Below are 6809 nucleotides of genomic sequence, written 5' to 3'. Positions count from 1 at the left end.
AAGAATGGCAAAGAGAAATAGAGCTCTGTGTTAAATCTTATTCATACTACGTGGGAGTTTCTTTTTTAAGTTTGAGATTATGCTATTGCATTAAGATTAATTAATTTTAAGGTTTTTCTACACATCTTTACAAGGGATGACAATAAGTTTGGTTGTCACTTTACAATTAGCTGATATGAGTTAGTCAGAAAAAAGGAAACTGTTGTTAATTACTGATTATGTCCTAGAAAACCTGGCAAGAAGGAACATTTTGTGACTGTATTTTTCCCCCTTTTGATTGTGGCTGACCAATCAGACCTGGCAGTATGATTCTCACAGTTGAACAATGTGTCATTCAACCGCTTCCCTTGACATTAATGAATGGAGACAAAAAACATAAACAGTACTTGCTAACTAAATTACAGATCTTAACACACTCACAGGTCAGAGTTCAATCTACATAGGGTCAGGGGGCCTTTCACTTTAACTTTATCTAGAAACTTGGAATCAGTTTCATCAGCTTCACTTAATTTTGTTGATGTCTCCTTGAACTGTTATCATAAATAAAGAAGTGGGGGAGGCTTTGTAATACGTAAATCAGCCACATACTGAATCACCTCTCCTTTCCAGATCATCCTGATGGCTGGGATAATCACATCCATTTCTAGTGCTGATTAGCTGTGTTTATTTAAAATAGCTGGAACCGCGACAACTAAGACAGGAAAGGGACTCCTGGTTATCTTGCCACCACGTGCAGTGAACTGGATGGTTAGGGATGTAAAAATATCTATAAATCTTCAGCTGTTTGTGAAACTTGATGACATGAAAAAAGAAGCCACCATGTAATTTAGACCATGCAATTTTGTTATTGAACATACAAATAATGTTTCAAGGGTGGAGAAACAGAAGAAATTTTAATTTTGAATGTTGTAAGCGTTGCTTTTTCTGCATTAAAAACTCCGCTTGTGCAATATATCTGCAGCACATTTGTGTGAATTTATTGGGTGTGAAGTCAAGAGGTGTGCTTCTACTCCCTGTCTGAAATGGAGATCCGAGTTAATAGAATCGGGAGCAGCAGACGTCTTTCCTCGCCGGATCTTGGCAGCTGAATCAGTGTGTTTTCATTATGTATAGATGAAGAAGAAAAACTGGGAAGGCAGAGAAGAATCTAAGGCAGGATGTTTGAAGGAGGGGAACAGCTTGTTAGAGAAAGAGCGATAAGAATAAGTGGAAAGCTCAGCTGCAGAGTTGAACAGACTACAGCGTCATACATATTACATGCATCAGATAATGCTCATATCAACACTTGCTCTCTGTTACTCGACTGGAATAAAACTTTCAGATCCTCCAGGGATGACAAATATAAATCCATGGTGTAAAGCAAGGTGCTGTGGAGACTGAGCTGACCTGTTTAATATGAGTGGATTTAAATCAGATGAATCAATAAAAAAACATAGGACTCAAGGACAGTAAAACATGAACTGTCTTTTGTTCTTTATTTGACTTGAACAGGCAGCTACATTTATGTGTGTTGTGAAAGTTGGAAAGGAAAAGAAACAGATATTAGTGAATGCAAGTGAGCCTTGATGTTAGCTTAGTTTAAAAAAAAAGGTTAGTTTTCTCCCAAGGTAAAGTTTGATTTGAAAGGTACTGCTGATTTTAGTGTAATAATTTTAAACTTGTGGAAGAAAATCCATCTTTAAAGGGGAAATATCATGCAAAATCAAATTTTGTAGCTTTTAAATACATTTTGTTGAGTACCTGGAACTGTAGGAATGCAGAAAAGTTCAACTTAGGTGCTGTGTAGATATCTTTAACTTCTGTTTGGGTCCTTTTTTTCAGTCCTTTCAGTTTTTTCTATTCTTCATTATGTTTTTTGAACTATTATGTCATAGTATTTGCTGCGGAACAGCTAAATAAGGTCATGGACGTTTTGCGTATCCACCACTTTTGTTTCTCGCTTCGATTTTGTAGTCCAAGCTCACATTCGCCGACGCTGCAATCGGATTAGTCTAAATGTTCGGTTGTTGGGTGTATTAACCCAAACAATTCCCTACATCTTCCCCCAGCACCAGAACCTCTTTAAAGTAACTCGTAAAATTTTATTTTTCATGGAAATGTTCCCACATCAGTGGGGAGATTCCTATTTCCCCACTTCAAGGAGGTGTGCCTTCAGCAACCTCCTATTAAGTCCTATCAAGAAGGACTTGCTGAAAGACTTCACCTGATTAAAGGGTCTGTTCCTTCTGTCTGTGGAAACAAGCAAAGTGGTAAACTGAAAATAATGCTAAAATGACAACAAACTACTTTAAATATGAATTTATTGTGTGTCAATTTGTCATCTTGGCCTTTGTTTTGATATCAGTAGCATTGTCCCTTCTGCTTATGTTAGTGCTGTCTGCTGCTTTTAGCTCCTTGAGGACATAAGCGTACTGCGTTGTTTTGAATATTATTATTACATAAACAGTTTTTCATTGTTTTTGCTGTTTTTTTCTTGTTTCGTTGCCGCTAGATATATTTTTGTTATTGAACAAAAATGGCAGAACAGGGTGGAGTGGAATGTTCTTCAACCTGGAGGGGGCGGGCTGTAAAGTGCCTCAATAGCATCTAAGGAGAAGGCACCAAATCGAGTTACTCTCGGACACCTCAGAACAGGGGTAAAATAACAAGGACAACAGCATTTCAGTTCCACTTTATGTAGACCACAACTGCATTATTTAAGTGTGAAAAGGAATAATTTAAAAGCATGATATAACCCCTTTAATGATGTCTGTGATCAGTTACAAGTGCCTGCCTACATAGCCCGACAGCCATACAACCCCAGCAATAATTAGTTAATCATAGCACAAAGCACGATGCTACGTCTCACTAATTAAGCTGAGCAGTTTGATTATAATATTCAATAATAACTGTTATTGGTGCCAATAAGAGGCTAAAAGCAGCAGGTACAACTTGACTGATCATCTTAAAGAGTGGTGTTTTTATTTACTGCCAAATGTACACTAGAGAAAAAGGAAACTGTTCATTCTGTTTATTTGGGTTTATAACTGTCAGAGTCTGGAGTGTGGGCTGTCTGCTGCTAACCATCTTCCACCACCAGGTGCTGCCGGGGTTTGTGAATCGAGGGTGCGACAGGTGTGGCTTGTTCCGGTGATCACTGGAGGAGTATAAGAGGATGGATTGCCAGCACTTCTTTGCCTGAGTGTTTTGCCCTTCAGCGGTACAACTATCTGGCATCACCCTTGTTCTTTGAATCTTGTTGCTCTTGAGAAAAGAAAGTAACCCACCCCCTTGACTCGCTCCTCCTAGGACTCAGACCAAGCCACGCTCCTTGGTGGTGACAGACCACTTCCGAACCTGAAGTAACTCTGGATCAAGCCCCAGCTGGCGGTCCGCCTCACTCGGTGCTCCTACCCCGCTTATGTACGTCCTGTCCATCCTCCAACGGTTCCTCCTCGTCCAGACCACAGAAGCTCCAGGCAGTCCCATGAGCAACCTCTCCACGGTCTCCAGACTCATCAGCAATCTCCCTGGGGGATCTAGCTACCCCGCATACTGTAAGCATTCAGCAGAGTTTTTGTTAGCTGTCGAACGCCTGGTTACTTACCTGACCTGTTTCCTTACCCCTGCAGTCCTCCGGTTCTGGGCAGAGGTTTACTGCTTGTCTGTTATTTCCGCCTAGCTTAATAAACAACCTAAACCGTCCACTGTTTTCTGAGTGTTTTTCTGCATGTGGGCCACAAGAAATATGACAATAACATCACAAAAGGCATAAGAATCCCACAGATCAGCTGGCATTAATGAAGTGGTCTGCCCTGGTACGCTTCCCAAACCACTTCCCGTAGTTTTATTGATGCTATTTTTTTATTTTTTTCAGAAATTCATATAGTGTACCCAAATACACTCACCGGCCACTTTATTAGGTACACCGGTCCAAATGCTCGTTAATGCAAATTTCTAATCCGCCAATCACATGGCAGCAACTCAATGCATTTAGGCATATAGACATGGTCAAGACAATCTGCTGCAGTTCAAACCAAGCATCAGAATGGGGAAGAAAGGTGATTTAAGTGACTTTGAACGTGGCATGGTTGTTGGTGCCAGACGGGCTGGTGTGAGTATTTAAGAAACTGCTGATCTACTGGGATTTTCACGCACTACCATCTCTAGAGTTTACAGAGAATGATCCGAAAAAGAGAAAACATCCAGTGAGCGGCAGTTCTGTGGGCGCAAATGTCTTGATGCCAGAGGTCAGAGAATGCCCTGACTGGTTCGAGCTGATTGTAACCACTCGTTACAACCAAGGCATGCAGAAGAGTATCTCTGAACGCACAACACGTCAAACCTGGAGGCGGATGGGCTACAGCAGCAGAAGACCACACCAGGTGCTACTCCTGTCAGCTAAGAACAGGGAACTAAGGCTACGATTCGCACAGGCTCACCAAAATTGGAAAAACGTTGCCTGTTCTGATGAGGCTCGATTTCTGCTGCAATATTCAGATGGTAGGGTCAGAATTTGGCGTCAACAACATGAAATCATGGATCCATCCTGCCTTGTATCAACGGTTCAGGTTGGTGGTAGTGGTGTAATGGTGTGGGGGATATTTTCTTGGCACACTTTGGGCCCCTTAGTACCAATTGAGCATCGTGTCAATGCCACAGCCTACCTGAGTATTGTTGCGGACCATGTCCATCCCTTTATGACCACAGTGTACCCATCTTCTGATGGTTACTTCCAGCAGGATAATGTGCCATGTCATAAAGCACTAATCATCTCAGACTGGTTTCTTGAACATGACAATGAGTTCACTGTACTCAAATGGCCTCCACAGTCACCAGATCCAATAGAGCACCTTTGGGATGTGGTGGAACGGGTGATGCGCATCATGGATGTGCAGCCGACACATCTGCAGCATCTGTGTGATGCTATCATGTCAATATGGACCAAACTCTCTGAGGAATGTTTCCAGTACCTTGTTGAATCTATGCCACAAAGAATTAAGGCAATTCTGAAGGCATTAGAGGGTTCAACCCGGTACTAGCAAGGTGTACCTAATAAAGTGGCCGGTCACTATATGTGTAAAGTATTTTCCTGCAGCTGTACATAATACAAATAAACACCAGGCAAACACCGGACAAAACCAGGAAAATGAAGGATTAAAATGGACTCACATCAGTTGCCCTATGCCCTGTATAATGTATACATGGAAGCTTGTTTTCTATCTACCCATGACATGTTTTTCTAAAGGTGGTGAAATATAATTTAAAGTGTGTATTATTAATTTTACAGAAACCCATGGCTGGTAGCTTTTATAGGGCTGGTGCTAGCTGTAAAACTCCAGTGGACCAGTTTATGTTTCTTTTGTTATCTATCCTGGGCCCAGACAGAAGGCCTATTCAACCTGGCACCCATGCAGGTTGCCTAGACAACGAATAGTAATGGCTGCTGGACAGTAGCACAGGATGAGGCTACCTCATAGACCTCTTTGACATTCAGTGATTTTGATGTATCATAGAAGCAGAGCCACAGGTCATCACAACAAAGACTCTGGTCTGTTCAAAATAAAACATTTAAACTGAATGCACACTGTTTCCTCTGCTACCCCTGCTTAAAAATGTTTATCACACTGTAAAATGTACTTTGCATACTTGAATCCTCGTACTCTGTATTGGCCTCCCTAAACGCAGTTGTCCAATCAAGGCCTAATATGAGCTGCAATTATGAGACCTTAATTTGTGGGAGGAGTGCATAAAAGCTATTTAAGTTCTGACTAAAACATTAAATCTGTTGAGGAGAAAATGGAAAGTTGAGTTTTTGTCTTTTGCTTCAGTGCTGCAGAGCAGGTTCAATCACGATTACATTATATTTGAGGTAAACTAATCAGAACTTTTCAGTTATTTTTTATTTTGTTTTTGGTCCTAAGTTTAACAGTTTAATTTCCATGCTTGTCATTAGATAAAAAAATATATACTCACTGCCCTCATTGCTACTGTGATTTAGTTCTTAGCTCAGAATAAAAGTTTATTAAAGGCTTGCAATAAATGCAGCTCTACTCAAAAATCTTCCAAAACTTTTATTTAAAAGTGACATGTCCTGTCTACGAAGCAAACAAGCCCCAGGTACGTTATATTTTTAACTTAAATCCCAAAGCACAAGTTGTTTGATGATTTAGATCTTTTTTTTTTTGGTGTGCTTTGTATTCCAGTGTTTTGCCATCTTGTTGTTTCACAAAACTCACACTGCACTTGAAGGCAACACATTGAAAGAAGAAGTTAAAGGTAATGCTGAAACAGTTAACTCTTTTTTGCTGCAACCAATAACAAGGTTTCAGGACAGAATACGGTGATCCATCCCAGGTGAATCTTGTCAGCTGAGAAAGCATTATAGGTGCATTTTGGAGTCACATGATTTCAAATGAGATATGTTCAAGGACTGACTTGATTAGGGTTTGGATGGATGTGTCTGGATCAGACTGAGATGAGAACTGCACATGTAGTTACATCTGGACTGATTGGAGATGCGTGATAACTTCCAAATCTTCAACTGTAGCAGATGCACAGACTGCAGATATTTTATTCAGCACTGTGACAGACATTAACTTATTCTTAGAAGTTCATGTTTTGGTAACTTCAGAGATGAAAAATGTTAAATATTTGTTTTGATGAGTTGGATCCTTATTTTGAAACAATAAAACCTGACCATGTTTTTTTTCCATTTACCAAATATGGCAAAGGGGATTATTATTTTATCTCCCACTGATTTCTCTCTCCGCACTTACAAGAAAATCAACCGCGTCAAGTTTTATGGTAGTTTTATGTAATTGTCAAGG

At 40.3% G+C, this 6809-nt stretch overlaps 1 long non-coding RNA gene across 1 annotated transcript; it reads left to right on the top strand.

Moving 5' to 3' along the window:
* Positions 1-2533: 2533 nt before the first annotated feature.
* On the top strand, positions 2534-3523 carry LOC124879246. The gene is made up of 3 exons (XR_007040983.1): positions 2534-2636; positions 3080-3199; positions 3289-3523. It is a non-coding gene; the product is annotated as an uncharacterized LOC124879246 (long non-coding RNA).
* Positions 3524-6809: the final 3286 nt, after the last annotated feature.

Source organism: Girardinichthys multiradiatus, chromosome 13 (assembly GCF_021462225.1).
Source record: "Girardinichthys multiradiatus isolate DD_20200921_A chromosome 13, DD_fGirMul_XY1, whole genome shotgun sequence".
In the NCBI taxonomy this organism is placed as follows: domain Eukaryota; kingdom Metazoa; phylum Chordata; class Actinopteri; order Cyprinodontiformes; family Goodeidae; genus Girardinichthys; species Girardinichthys multiradiatus.
The sequence above is the reverse complement of the archived record's forward strand: the minus strand, read 5'-3'. Positions and strand labels throughout refer to the sequence as shown.